This window comes from Oryctolagus cuniculus, chromosome 3 (genome assembly GCF_964237555.1).
Source record: "Oryctolagus cuniculus chromosome 3, mOryCun1.1, whole genome shotgun sequence".
Lineage (NCBI taxonomy): Eukaryota > Metazoa > Chordata > Mammalia > Lagomorpha > Leporidae > Oryctolagus > Oryctolagus cuniculus.
The window spans coordinates 77198046-77212379 of record NC_091434.1 but is presented as its reverse complement, the minus strand read 5'-3'; positions in this window follow the sequence as shown (position 1 = coordinate 77212379).

Below are 14334 nucleotides of genomic sequence, written 5' to 3'. Positions count from 1 at the left end.
GAAAGGTCTCTTTTAGATAATTCTACCATTTTTTTTATTTGACAGGTAAAGATATAGACAGTGAGAGAGAGGGACAGAGAGAAAGGTCTTCCTTCCATTGGTTCGCTCCCAAATGGCCGCCACAGCCGGCGCTGCGCCAATCCAAAGCCAGGAGTCAGGTGCTTCTTCCTGGTCTCCCATGCGGGTGCAGGAGCCCAAGCACTTGGGCCATCCTCCACTGCCCTCCCAGGCCACAGCAGAGAGTTGGACTGGAAGAGGAGCAACTGGGACTAGAATTCAATGCCCATATGGGATGCTGGCGCCACAGGTGGAAGATTAACCAAGTGAGCCACGGCACCAGCCCCAATTCTATCATTATTATCCTACAAAAAAATCCTAGCATCTGGAATGCCCATGAGAAGAAAGCGGCAGAGATTATGAGGCATAGAAATAACAGAAAAATCTTTCAACCTAAGAAACAATTTGTTATGTAACATATACTCATATCTGATTATAAATTCCCTAAACGTATTTCCACCAAAGAAGTATATATGATCCATCTCTTTCTCAGGAACTACCATATTTGATATTGCTATCACCAACTTTCTGGTATCCATGCTTTCTTCTTCTAATTTGAAGACTGTCAACACATTCTTTGTGTCTTTACGCAATCTTCAGTATTTGCATACTGCAGGCAGACATTTGGCACAGTGGTTAAGACTCAGCTTGTGAAATCCACGTCCCCATGGGAGTCCTGTTAATTACACACCCTGTGGGACAACAGAAGGTGGATAAAGTAGTTGAATTCCTTCCATCTATGTGGGGGAAGAGGATTCAGTTCCCAGTTTCTAGCTTCGGCCTGGCACAGTCCCAGCTGTTGAGGGCATGTAGGAAGTGAACCAGCAGATGGAACATCTCTCTGTCTCTCCCTACGTCTTTTCTCTCTGTGTCTCCCTGCCTTTCAAATAAATATAATAAATAAATACAATTTTCATTCTGTGCTAATTATGGTGTGTTTTCACCAACTAGATTTATATTATCAGGTCAATACATGAATCAAAAGTTGTTGATGTCCATCTATTCATAACAATTATTGAAACATTTGAACAATATTTTCATTACACAGAATTTTAATCACTGCTTTTCACCCTGGCCAACAGCACACTCTTACACACAGATTATGGATTTTTGCCTTTCTGCCAAACTGAGGTCGCTTTCTCTGGTTGATATCCAAGATGCTCTTCTCTTTTGTGTTCTCTTTTGGACTCTTACCAAGGTAGAGAGAGAATTGGAATCAAATGTCACACAGAAAAGCAAAGCAAATTCGTCAAAATCAGCACTGGGACACTTTCTACCAAAAGTATTGCTGCTCTCCTGTTGACATTAATACTTGACACCCCTTATGTCATTTTTGAAAGCACTTTGTTAAAAAAAACATTTATTTATTTATTTGAAAGGCAGAGTAACAGAGAGACAGAGGCAGAGAGAGAGGTCCTCTATCCACTGGTTCACTCCCCATTAGGCTGCAACGACTGGGGCTAGGGCAATCCAAAGCCAGGAGCCAGGAGCTTCTTCTAGGTCTCACACGTGAGTGCAGAGGCCCAAGAACTTGGGACATCTACAGCTTTGCCAAGCCATAGCAGAGAGCTGGATCGGAAGCAGAGCAGCCAGGCCTTGAATAGGCACCCATATGAGTTGCTGGCACTACAAATGGTGGCTTTACCGGCTGCACCACAATCCCAACCCTGTAAGTATAGTTGCTGTGGAAGTCTGCCATTGAACAGATTTCTGGTCATTAATATGGGTAACAGAATTGAATAAAGAATGTCTTAGGAATGGACTCAGTTCTGGCACAATTTCTTTTAAGCTAGTAGCAGTCACTTGAACAAGGGTTCATGTGCACGTAACTCAACCTTGAACTTTAGATTTAAGTCTTGTCCCATAGTTGAGTCATGGCTGGATGCTACTTCCTCTATGGACGATTTCTATTTAAAGACACTAACATATTGTATTTGCCATCTTCCATTCCCCTGACTTATTTATGAAGAATATAATTGATTAATGTCACCAACTACCATTGGGCATAGCAGCAACCCACAATGCTATTTTTTGCTATTTTCCATAGGTAATCTTATTAAACTTCCCTTTGGTCTATTCTTAATTCAGTGTGCAGAAATTAGCTTTGTTACAGTACACACACAAGCACATGTTGCTTAATTTCTGCAAACAATAAAAATATGAATAAAATAAAACCAAGACAATTGTTTTCTTTAGTTTGCAGGTAAATAAAGAAGTAAAATTGATAACATGAACATAAAATGTCTATTATCAAATATTTCCTTAAATGCGAACCAATATTTAAAGCCACAATTGTTATTAATTTCTACCATCACCATTGTCCTTTCCTTAATAGTCAGAATACTGTTGTTCTAAATAATCCTGTTTATTTCTTGATAAATCTGAGGCTTCAAGTTGTCACTTGTTGGAGGAGACCATCTGTGCTTCAGTGTTGGCATTCTTCATTGTAGGCTAATATATTTGTCATATTGTCAACCATTTCAGCCAATAAATCCATGAATAGAAAACATGATTATGTGATATATCATTAATAAACTGCTACTTGAGACTGAAACAAAGGTATCTACTATCGAATTCTCAAGATCTATAAGTTTCCCTAAAAATATAAGTGATTTTATTGTGTACCAGAGTCCACATACACCCCCCCCCCACACACACACACACACACACGTGCAAGCGCAGTATTTGTGTGCCAAACTCCCCATCTGCTTAAAGATACTTTGGCTATCTGAAAATACCATCATCTTGTGCTAATGATGTATCTCCCCAGTAAACAATAATTAATTATTCAAAAACATGACTTCTTGGTAAGGCACCCAAGGTGCTGGGGTCAATACAACTGAGCAGCTATTGTAAGGTACAGTAATTCTGTACAATGAACTATTTTAGACTTGAGTTGTACAGAGAATTTTTGTGTTGTTGCCTTTTGAGTTTTGTTCTTGTTTTAGTTTTTGCATGTATAGTCTATTATTTGGATGGAACATTTTTCTGCATAATTTATCCCATGTAAAAATTAGAATTTCAGTGATTAATTTATAATATTTTTAGAGACTTGAAGAGATTTTTAACATAGATTTAAAAAATAAGCAATTCTATAAGATACCACAGAATAAGAGCCCTTATAACTCCATTCTTTTTCCATTCTCTAGAATCAACTACTTTTAACCCTTTGACAATGTTAAGTTTAATATACATAAATCTCATTTCAAAGGAATTTTCCCAATATCTATTCATTGATTTTCTAGTGTGGATGATGTTAATTTAGGTATCTGTCAAACATCACCCATTCACACCCACAAACACTAAAAATATTTATATCTCCAAAATTATTTCTACTTCAGAAATGTATGTCAGTGGAAGATGGCCCAAATGCTTGGGACCCTGTGACCCATGTGGGAGGCTTAGGTGGAGTTCCTGACTCCTGGTTGTGGCCAAGCTGAGAAATGAGTGTTGAAGCCATTTGGAAATGGACCAGTTGGCCAGCACGGTGGCATAGCAGGTAAAGCCACCACCTGCAGTGGCGGCATCCAATATGGATACTGGTTCGAGTCCTCGCTGCTGCACTGTTCAGCTCTCTGTTATGGCTTGGGAAAGCAGTAGAAGATGACCCAGTCCTTGGGCCCCTGCACTCGCATGGGAGACCCAGAAGAAGCTCTTGGCTTTTGGCTTCGAAACGGCACAGTTCCGGCCATTTAAGCCAATCGGGGAGTGAACCAGTGGATGGAAGACCTCTCTCTCTTTCTGTATCTTCTTCACTTCCTGTGTAGCTCTGACTTTCAAATATATAAATAAATACTTTAAAAATAAAATCTATTAAAAAAAAAAAGAAAGTGAAACAGTCAATGGAAAATTCCATCCCTATCCCTATCCTTATCTCTATCATCTCTATCTCTATTTCTATCTCTATCTCTCTCTATATATTTATCTGTCTTTATCTAGCTGTAGCTCTCTGCCTTTTAAATAAATAGATCTCTAAAAACGTGGAATCTCTAAAAGCTGATTGGAAGCATTACACTAGTGGTTGCTGTTGTCAACTAGAATCTCACTGTAGGTTAGCTGGTACATTTTATCATCAACTTGGACATTGGATTTTTCTTTTTGAAGAAGTTCAAATTCCTGACTGCACTTAGCCTCTTTCCTGAACAGAAAGTATACATCTGTCTGTCAGCGTTCTGGGATTCAAATTCAGGAGGAAAACTCAACATTTTAACAACAAAAGGGATAATTTCAAAAAAAAAACTTTAAATATTACAGAATCATAAAGAAGCCAGCTTCAAAATAAGTATCATAGATCAGTAGATTTTTATGTAACATCAATAAAATTTATATCTTTAAAGATATCTTCATAATTTTAGGACTTAGTTAATCTTTCTAAATTTATCTGAGGGCAGGTGATTAGCCGAGTGGTAAAGACACCATGTCACACAATGGAGTACCTGGGTATGATCCTCACTCCAGCTCCTGACTACAGCTACCTGCCAATGCAGAACTTGGCAGGCAGAAGGGACAGCACAAGAAATTGGCTTTCTGCCAGCCACCCTGGATTGATCTTCCATCTCCTGGGTTTTCTTCCCAGCACAATCTTAGCTATTACGGTAATCTGAGGAGTGAAGCAGCAGATAGGTGCTCTGTTCTATCTGTCTCACTGTGTCTACCTTTTAAATAAATTTAGAAATATAAAATTAAAATAAAATTTATTTGAGGAGATAATCAAAGATTTGCTTCCAAATATATTTGCTTAGTATTATTTATGTTGTAAAAAGAAAGAAACCAGAAAATGTTTCAATGCTCATAAATAGTATTAACTCATCATATATTATCAAAATGTATTACCTGACATGTCTTGTATTTTTATATACATAGTGTGGCATCTGTTGCTATTGTAAATATTAGGCATCGAATTCTCAGAGCTTCCACGTAATTTTTGACAACTTAAAAATAAGAAAACATAGACAAAGGAAAATGAAATGAAGAAAGAAAGACAAAAGAGAAGAGAATAAAGGCAGAAGGAGAGAGGAGAGAAGGAAGGAAGGAAGGAAGGAAGGAAGGAAGGAAGGAAGGAAGGAAGGAAGGAAGGAAGGAAGGAAGGAAGGAAGGGAGAGAGAGAGGTTGGGAGGGAGGAGAATGTCATTCTCAGTTCTATTTTTAGATATATTTATTTTGTTTATTTAAAAGAGTTATAGAGAGAAGTAGAGACAAAGAAGAGAGAGATCTTCCATCTGCTGGTTCACTCCCCAAATGGCGGCAACACCCAGAGATGAGCCGATCTGAAGCCAGGAGCCAGGAGTTCCTCCAGGTCTCCCACATAGGTGCAGTCTTGGGCCATCTTCTACTGCTTTACTAGGTGCATCAGCAGAGATGCTGGATCAGAAGTGGAGCAGCAGGGACTTGAACCAACATCCTTATGAGATGTTAGCGCTGCAGTCCAGGGCTTTAACCCACTATGCCACAGTGCTGGCCCCCTCAGTTCTCCTTACAATCTTGGCCAATAAAATGGAAAATCAGTATTTAGACTCAGTCCTTTAACTATTCTAAAACTCTTAGCCTGTTTTAAAAGATTTATATATTTATTTGAAAGCCAAAGTTACAGAGAGGGAGAGACAGAAAAAGAAAGATTTTCCATCCTCTGGTTCACTCCCCAAATGGCCACAAGGGACAGGATTGAGCCAGGCCAAAGAAAGTGGTCAGGAGCTTCATTCAGGTCTCCTAAATGGGTGACAAGGACCCAAGAACTTGGGCCACCTGCTGCTGCTTTTTCAAGTGCATTATCAGGGAGCTGTATCAGCATTGGAGCAGCCAGAACAAACACCGGCACCCATTTGGGATGCAGGTGTTGCAGGTGGCAGCTAAACTCACTGTGCCCCATCATTTAGCACTTTTATTGACTCAGTGGAAACTTCATACAGTGAGTGGCCAAGAACATGAAAGACACTAAAGATTAGCCAATCAATTTACATGGGTAGGAAATATTCTAAGGTTCCTTCACCCCACAACTAATGCTGCTCTTTATTAAAAATATTGTAAATGTTGGATTTCTGGAAACTAGATTCTCAAAGCCTTAAAATAATGTAAATTTACCTCTAAGGCCATCTTAGTATCCTTTTCAAGGCTCTGGACTTTGAATAAGCCCTGAGAGTCAGAGTGCTGAACGTTTTTTCTGTCTTGTAAAAGTCAGTAGTAACCTGGCACAAACCGGAATAGGGCAGTCAGAAATCTTAAGAACTTTCTTTTGTTACACAGAACAAAGAAGTGAGCGACACAGTTTAAAAGCATCAGAGTTTCTGGAAAAGTGAAACTTTTTTGTTTGTTTCAGAAGTGAAAAAATTCTTGTAAGTCAAACCTTTTACAATCAAAATAGGCTATGTTCATGGTATCTCAAGCAGAATAACTTCTTTGTAGAGAAGTATCATATGATAAAAAAGTACTAACTGGATTGTGACCCTTACTGAGACAATATAAGGAAGTACATATGTTATATATACAAGTCTGATCAAGGTATGCATGTAAAAACAACTTTCTAAGTTTAAAGGCCATTTTTTATCGGATGGTCACATGACAAGAAGAAATAGAGATTTAAAGCATTTTCTACTGCTAAATGTTTCCAAAATTAAGTTATATATTCTCTATACAATGACCATTTTCCACTGCTGCTACCCATGACTTTCACTCTGTATATCTTTGTTAGTCAAAGTAGGTTTTACACATTATAAAAACTTTCAAGTACTGTTTTTTCTGTATCCCATAAAGTTGGATATATTGTCTTTTCTTATAAATGATATTGAACAAAAACCTAAGTTGAAAAGCAAACACTCAGATGGATTAAACATGCACACATCCACACAGACGCATATAATCTACCTATGTGCTATGCAGAAGAAGCTACTTAAACAACAGTAGGTGAGGAGATATTAAAATAAAAGGAAAGGCAAAATATAGAGGCCAAGTTCCTATCCATAAGAAACATTAAGAAGGGAGGGAAAAGGCAAAGTGGGGATGGTGAAAGAAACAAAGCAGAAAAAGTTAGAAAAAGGCTAAGGAAGAAAGTGGAAAAGAAATAAACGACCAATGGAAGCAAGAAAAAACAGACAAAAATTAATAGCAAAATATGCTTATTTAAGAAAATGAAGTAATTTTATTGATAAAGGTTTATTTTTAAAATAATGTATAATACTTATGAATATAATGAGCTATCTCAATGTTGAAACATAAAGGAGACATACAGGAAATAATGACTCAAACAAGAGTTGCAATATATTCAACCCAGTAGTGATGCATAGTTATTAAACTTCATTCATACCTTTAATATTTTATGCCCTATAACTAGACAATTTCTTATAATCTAAGTATTTATTAAAATTATTGAATCAATGTATATAAAGATAAAATTAATAGAAAAATTACAGATACACTATTACTCTAAAAATCATGATGTTTGTCATGGTATACTTCATAAAAATCTGTTTATGTTTCATGCATTCTTTCTCTACCGTTCCATTAGATCACTATACAGTATTTTCTTTTTTCTTCTTTTTTAAAGATTTGTTTTATTTATTTTCAGGCAGAGTTACCCAGAGAGGTACAGACAGAGAGAGAGAGCTTCTATCCACTGGTTCACTCTCCAGATGGCCACAATGGCTGAAGCTGCACCAATCCAAAGCCTGGAGCCAGGAGCTTCCTCCAGGTCTCCCACATGGGTGCAGGGCCCAAGCACCTGGGCCATCTTCTACTGCTATCCCAGGCCATAGCAGAGAGCTGGATCGGAAGAGGAGCAGGCAGGACCAGAACCAGCGCTCATATGGGATGCTGGTGCTTCAGGCCAGGGCGTTAACCCGCCACACCACAGCGCCGGCCCCTACAGTGTTTTCTTAACTTATGAGAATTTTCTTTTATTTCTTTGGTTTACACAAAAAATCAGGCAAACTTACACTTCTTTATGGAACATGAGGAGAATTTCTTTGGTGCATATACTAAGTAATTGAATTGCTGTATTACATATTGTAGGAATATTCCATTCCCTAATTTACTGCAGGCTGTACTGCAAAGGATCATCACTCGCTCATATTATCATAAGCAGTGGTTTTCCTTGCATAATCACCGACTATAGATACCACTCAAATTTCTGATTCTGGTCAAGCTACATAGGATAGCATACAATCTCATTAAAGTTTTTCCAAAAAAATTTTTTGTGAAGTTTGTTTCATTCTTATTTATTTGAAAGGCAGAGTGATAGAGAAAAAAAAGAAATATTTCACCAAAATGAATGCACTATTGTTATGAACACAGTGAGCTAATTCCATGTTGAAACATATAAAAGGGAAATATACAGAAATCTAGAAAGCAACTTATCACCCCAAAGTTGTGGAATATTCAATATAATACTTTTCCATATAAAATATAAAAATAAATGACTTATTAAAATAAAACTATTAAACTTCCATCATACTTTTAATACTTTATGCCCTGAAATATTTAAAATATTTTCTTATCTTCTGAGAAATATTTATTAAAATAATTAAGTTCACTCCCCATGGTGAATCAATGTGCCAGGAAATCCATCCAGTTTCCCACATGAGTGGCAGGGACCTATGTATTTGAGCTATCAACAGCTGCCTTCCAGGGTGCACATTAGCAGGAAGCTGGATGGGAGCTCCATGTGTGACATAAACCCAGGCACTCCAGTAGGGAATGTAGACATCCCAAGAGACGGCTTAACCCACTACTCGACAATGCACTCCAGTCATCAGAGTTTTGATCCACGTTTCTTATCTCATCAGTGGCGAGTATGACTGACTCTCCACATATTAGACATTTATGTTGGAAGTTCTTTGTACTTCCCATCCTTCAGTCATTTTTAAGTTGAGTTTCTTGTATTTTTGTGACAATTCATAGGCAAATTTTGTGCAATCTAAATATTAACCAATTATCAATTATTACAACTTTTAACTGGGTTAAGTTTTTATAAAGAAGATGACTCCAAGTAGTCCGTGTTAGGAGACAGAGTTATTTGTTCTTTCTCTTCTTTCACTTTACTAAAGTCTAAATTTTAATCTTGGCATGAAAGACTATTTGGAGCAGATCACATAGAAAAAGATAAATATTTAAAAATCTGCTTTTGTAGATAATAAGACAAATGCTTTAGAGAAACTGATATTGTATATCTTTACATTTTCTTAATATATATTAGTGCTGTCCTAGAAACAGATTCTTCCAGGTAATTTTGAGTAAAAATGTGAGTGTACTCTCACAATTGTGTGACATAGTTCACAAACATAATTTAATTTAATATATGTGGATATGGTCAAAAAGAGGTCAAAAGACTTCACAGATCTTTTGCTTTCCCTAAACATTTCCACTAATGAACTTTGATAGGAAAAGTCGTGGACACTTTAAAAAGTGAGTAAGAAGTCAAATTTTTTGTATCTCTTATTGAAAAAGTTTGTCACTCAGACAAATAAACTTTTGACCAGTTAGTGGTGGATTTCAACCAACTGAGATCTAGAAATTATAAGAAAAGCAAATGAATGCCCTCAAATTTTATCTGAAACTGCTTCATTATTTTAGCAAGAATCATTTACTATATGAATAATGAAAATCAACATTTTATAAAGTATACTAGAATTTTTCCAGTTAACTTAATAACTTTGATTTCAAAACACTCTTAAAAATAGAAGAACAGGAAGGAAGGAAGGAAGGAAGGAAGGAAGGAAGGAAGGAAGGAAGGAAGGGAAGGAGAGAACAAGGTAGAATAAGGAAGGAAAGAAGTGTAGGAGGGGTAAAGAAGGAAGGAAAATAGAAACATAGCTTGTGCAGATCTGGATCTGTGCCCTAATCATCTGCTTAGTGACTATGCCATATGTTAGCCATTTTACTTAAGATGTTTAGGGGACAGAATTCATTAGAGATAAAGCTGACAGGATAATTATAGGAAATTGAAATCAGTTGAATACTGAATTTTAAGTCCCATTTATTAAGTCTAACTGATGTGGGTAAACTCATGTAGTGATTACCACCTTATAGGAGAAATAGGTTTCCTATTTTTTCATACTAGTCCTTATTTATAAGATAAAGACTCTCTGCATCAGTAGGTACATGAAAAATACAGTAACTCTAATTATTCTTTAAAATTTTAAAAGATACTTACCGAACTTGAAATTAAACAGAAAATAAAATATATATATATATATATTTAACATTTATATCACACATAACTGTTTTTCTTGATGCCTATGGTTGCTAAGCTAGTTTTTGCCTTACCTATGTGGAAGTAATTATAGTTCAATAACAGAAGTTGAACATTTAAAAATGCTAATACTCATGTCTGCTATGGATAGTGCTGCCTTGGGAGTCATTTTCTTCTTTGTTTCCGTAAGATAAGGACAATAATACTTCTCTTCTTCACAGGGGTGTTGTAATATTAAATACTAATGTTGGTGAGTTTCACTGGCTGAGTTTTATTAGGAGAAAACCAAATGATCTTATACATCAAGAAGAAAATCATCAGTTTTTTATTTACCAAATTTTGTAACTAAACTCATCTTATACATTTGTGATTCTCAATATTCTCTCATGATTTTACAGCTTTTCTTCAAGCTTTTAAAAAATATCAGTATATGTCAAAAGGTAATAACATCTCTTACTATAAAAAAAGGGGTGAAAATAGTATTCTCTAGTTGAAAGGAGCCTTATGCATACTTGTGTTGGATTCTTCAATCTTCAAAGGAGGTCATTCATATAAATTCAGTAAAGACAGTAATGTGTGAATCTGATACCACCCTGACCCCTATCTACCTTAGAAAGCAACTCTAACATCTCAAACAGTAAAATTCAGACCAAAAGGTACCTCTCCTGCTGCCAAACAGATAGATAGCCTGTATCTGAACTCAATTTACAAAACAGGGACATCACTATATGTTAGCCACTTTAATAGATTCAAGTTTATTTTCAGAATATACATCTACCTTCAGCAGAGAATAAAGCAATTCAAGACTAAGAAAAAAGTGCTGACAGGCCAATAAGACAAAGAAAAGAAGATGTCAATTAACCTACAGTGAAAGATTTAAAAAAAAAAAAAAAAAACAGGGAATCCATTTATTCTCCTTCAAATACTGGTTCTGTAGGACTATTTCTTCTCTCCACATTCCTAGATGTGGTAGATATATTCATGCACTGCATGTTGTATAAAGCTGTCACTAGTTCTGATATACTCACCTCAAGGTCTAATCCTATTATATTAGAGGAAAAAAGACAAGGATGCTCACAAAATCAGCCCTTCTTAAGATACATCAAGAAATATATGACATTCTTTAGGTGCTTGGCCCCTAAGTACTGCTAGAATAGTAACAGGCTGCAAACAATCTATGAATCTAGAGATGGCAGTAAACAGGATTGCTTTCAGTTTATGAGCTGTTAAGCCTGTTTCGTAAAGTAGTTCATGGTGACAGACAGTTACAAAACATTGGGTCACTCACTAGTTCCTGTGTGACATGCCAAGTGGCACGAGGCCATGGAAAATGACGGTGCTGGGGAGAAATCCTACAACAAATGGTCTTCTTGTGCATCCACCTACAGAGGAGATGAACAGAAGGTGGGGAAATAGTTCAAAACTATAAACATCTCCAAAAACAGTCTCAGACTACCGAAACCAAAGTGAATACCCTATATAAAAAACAGTTTCCAGTGGCAACCTAGCATTGTCAATATTAATGTACTACCCAAGGCAACATGCATAGAGTTGGAGAAGGGTTAAAACCAATATTATTCAAAATGACTCACACTTAAAATTGTGACAGTCTACTTGGAGTTTATGAAGATCAATTCTGTATACTGATGCAGAGTTGTATAAAATCTGTTTTGTTTTATAACTACAAATATTTCTCTATGTGATCTCTGTTAAACATATAGAGTTGATTCAGAACTTCAGAGTCTAGGTTGTTGACTGAACATGAAGATCTACCCTCATTCCCCCATCACACTCAAAGCTAATTGAAATATTTGAGCACATATAAATAAGTTAATAAAGGGAAGTACAGTTTCAGGTGCCAGAATAAGAGAGGGAACTCACGGAAGTATGAGGTGAATTCAAATGGATATGAAGTGTCAAGAATAGGGAGAGGCAATCTCAAACAGGTCTCCCTTAAAACCACAGGGAAGTCATAGTCCTACATGGCAAGGAAGCAGGACTGGGAAGCATACCTGGAACTAGAAATCACTAGGGAAGAAGCCATGCATTCTGACTATGGAGAGAGAAATCCCACAAAGCAGAAATCCAAGTTTGCATTTTGAGGGCACCAACCTGAATTCATGGTCTCTACATAAAGCACACCCACTTAAATGTGAAACGATGTGAATGAATCCAGGAAGAAGCTACAAGTAAAACACTACCCAGAGAGATCTCCATAACTCAGAACAAAACTTTCCTCATCTACAGTAATTCCTGTAAAAGCTCTACTCAAAAAACACAATTTTAAAACTTCTGAGAAATGCTTTTTCTATTGAAGAGAATATACAGCTAAAGAGATAAGATCCAAACTTTAAAGTAATCATATTAATCTTTAAATAGCTAAAGGAAGAAATAATATCCACATGCCAGCAACAAAAATTTATGCAGTAAAAACAAAAAATAGAAAAGTTTGAGTCTTAGTAAAATAAAATTCAACCACTTTTATGTTTAAAAAAAGACAATAGGTGTGACAAAACAATAGATGGGACTTAATTGATGGAAGAACTGGTAAAATAAAAGAGATCTGGAAGAATCTCTGATTTAAAAAAAATCAGTGAAAAAATTAGTAAATTGAACAGTGTGAAAACACATATACTACTGAGAAACTAAAATAAAAAAAAAAAATTCTGATCCACCCTACTAACATGTTGTAGAGGCAAAATTTAGATGAATGTAATCAGAAACTCAGAAGTTCTCTTGCTCTGTCCAGCCTATCTGGGTAGTGTGTGTAATGTGTAGTGTGTAGTGCATAATGTGTGGCTTTATCTCAGTCAACAAAATACTGGGCACCTTATCACCATTTTCCTAGTTCACTCATAGGTTAAAGAATGCATACATGGATGGGTAACAGAACAGATTGGCAGTTGCTGAACAATCCCAGAATGCTGGTTTTAAAGCAGGGGTGTCACTCTAAGAAAAACCAGCCCCCAGATAGGAAGCAGTGAAGAGAAAGCACATAAAAAGAAATGCAGTATCATGCTGCCCAAAACTAACTCAATTTGAAACAAAGTATGTGGAAATTCAAAACTCCTCTAAACAATATTTTTGATAACAAGCAGTTAAGAGGAAAGTAGCTTGGGGAAAGCAACAAAGTAAATCACTAAGTCAAAGAAAACCATGCACAGACAACTATGAAGAGTGTTCCTAAGGTCAGGACAGACCTCAAAGATTGATCTCAAAAATAACTCTGAAAGGGAACCTAAAATTAGATTTGCCTGGGATTTTGGAGCATTTATTCTGAAGGAAACTGCTTTTAAAAAAAACTACACACAGAAAAATTAGTTGGCAATTGGTGTACTTTAACAGCAAGTTTTAATATCAACAAAGGTTATAGCTAAACTTAACAATTCCACGATACTAAGATGAATGTGTACATGCCTAAGGAGTGACATCAGAGATTTCACACAGTAGGAGAAATAAATAGTATTAAACAAATAAACAAGCTAATAACAATAACCCCAGTGATTAGGTAAAAATAATTATCCAGAGTTGTTACAAAATATTATTTTAAAATATCAAATCTTAAAGAGAAAATTAAGACACATGCATACACAAAAATAATCAAACAATGTAAAGATACAACAGGCAATGGAAACTACCTGTAAGACAGCTTAGACAGTGGATTTAACAAAGGCCTCAATACAGTCATTATAAATATCTTCAAGGAGCTAAGAGAGCCGGCTAGAGAAAGTATGATAATGTCTTAGACTATCTAGAAAGAGGTAGAAATTGTTGAAAAAAATGAATGAATAGGAATTCTATACCTCTAAATCACAAAAACTGAAATGAAAAAATTCTAGACAGACTTCACAGAAGATTGGAACCACCAAGAGAAAACAAAATTAGTGGAGAGATAACTCATTAAAGACAAGGTGCTCTAAAGAAGAGAGGAGTGAGTATCTGCCCTAGTGGCTAAGATACGGGTTGGTACTCCCAACCCACGTCAGAGTGCTTGCAGTCCCAACTCTGCTCCTGACTCCAGCTTCCTGCTAATGTGCATCCTAGGAGGAAGCAAGTGATGGCTCAAGTAGTTGCATCCGTGTCACTCATACGGGAGA